This window comes from Triticum dicoccoides, chromosome 3A, assembly GCF_002162155.2.
Source record: "Triticum dicoccoides isolate Atlit2015 ecotype Zavitan chromosome 3A, WEW_v2.0, whole genome shotgun sequence".
NCBI classification, from domain to species: domain Eukaryota; kingdom Viridiplantae; phylum Streptophyta; class Magnoliopsida; order Poales; family Poaceae; genus Triticum; species Triticum dicoccoides.
The window spans coordinates 698,623,674-698,625,358 of record NC_041384.1 but is presented as its reverse complement, the minus strand read 5'-3'; the positions used below and the strand labels follow the sequence as shown (position 1 = coordinate 698,625,358).

The 1,685-nt window shown below is 50.5% G+C and overlaps 1 long non-coding RNA gene across 1 annotated transcript in view; it reads left to right on the top strand.

Annotated features, from left to right (window-relative positions):
• The first annotated feature begins 988 nt into the window (after positions 1–988).
• Positions 989–1,685, top strand: part of LOC119270297 — a 3,679-nt gene continuing 2,982 nt past the window's right edge. Inside the window, exon 1 of the long non-coding RNA XR_005134037.1 lies at positions 989–1,556. This is a non-coding gene — a long non-coding RNA (uncharacterized LOC119270297). The remainder of the gene's footprint in view (positions 1,557–1,685) is intronic.

Genomic DNA, 1,685 nt, shown 5'->3' with positions numbered 1-1,685 from the left:
GTTGCCGCTGCAGCCGGTGGCAAGCCCACCGGACCTGGATCAGGCGGTGCTAGGATTGAGTGGTGGCGATGTTTTTGGCGGCGGCGGATCAAATAAATAGGGGAAAATGGTAGAGGGAGACGAGGAGAATCTGTAGGTGTCTGCCGTGTCGCCGGAGATGCCCGTACGGGGCAGATCGAGGCGACGGCGGCCGTGCTCTGTTCTTTGGGGAGAGAGAGAGGTGAGCAAGCTGGTTCTGTTCGTGGGACAACAGAGAAGTTGATGCCTCTTTTGGTTCATAGGATAGGATTATTATAGGAATAGGAATTTTGTAGAAAATGAGATGGCATGTATCTCAAATTCTGTGAGTAGGAATAGGAAATAAGATGTCATTTTGTTTACATCAAAGGAATTTTTCCATTGAGTCTAAGCTCATTTTTATTTTCCTATAAAATGTGGAGGATAGAAACCAATCCTATGTAGGAATAAAAATCTATTCCTATGAACCAAAAGGCTTTAAAGAAAAAATCCTATAAAAATCCTATCCTCTAAAATTCTTATGAAATTCCTCCAAACCAAAGGAGGCCTGAGTAGTCTTTTTGATAGACTCGGACTGGGGCTCGACCCGCGTAGTACTAGTAATGCAGTACTAGGCTGCTGTTTCCTTTTTACTTATCATTTCTTTTATCACTCTCTGGACTGGATGACATACGTGCATGCTACTCTGATTTGAATGGCATGGATGCATTTTATATCTCAATGAAACACTAGGACGTATCAGTACCTAGTTAATTAATTATGGCTTGCCCAACATGACCGTGTTGCTGGATGTTTAGATTTTAATTAGGCAATATAAACATGTTGGTGAAATTAAACCCTTTAAGAATAGCGCAAAGAGCGGTCGCTCTCGCGTGCCACGTCTCACAGGTACGACAAAGAAAAAAAAACTGATTGCTTTGTATCGCTAGTCGCTAGAAAGATAAAAAGAAAAGAGGAGCGACTGGTCGGGCGCGTTCCCTTCCTCACGAAACAACCTTCCCCTCTTCTCTCCTCGTTTCCTCTTCTCCGGGCGGACCTAGGGTTGCCGCCGCTGCCGCCGTCTGCACATCCCAGGCTCCCAGCTCCCCCGGCGCCCGCTCCTCCGTCGAGAGGACAGGAACATGGTGGCAGCGGCCGGTGGAGAGGGGGCATCCGGGTCAACAAGACGTTGCGGTACGAGGTGAATCGGCGGCAAGCCCGGCGCCAACGCTACGCGCCGCCTCTCCGACTCCTCACTCCGTCCTCGTCCACGGTGGCCGCCGCCACCCTCACCTGCGCTCATGCCCTCTTCATCTCCGGCCGCGAGCTCCACCCTGTCCAGCCTCATCTCCCCAGATCTTCTTGGTTTTGGTCCGGGAGCATACGGGTGCGGATCAAAGCGTTGATGGACAGGTTCGTGAAGGAGCTGCAGAAGGCGCTGGACGTGGACATCCAGGATCGCATCATGAAGGAGCGGGAGATGCCAGCTACATCAGGAGCGCAAACGCGAGGTCGCCGAGAGGGAGGCCGTTTGGAAGGCTGAGCTCTCCCACCGCGAGGTAGTAATCGAAACCCGTCCATATCTTACTGTCATCTCCTTTTCTGTCAGACCGATTCATCTGCGTGTTTATACCCTGGTGTTGATTCATATGATGGTGTCGATGGCATGATGCCTTCAGTAAGGGATC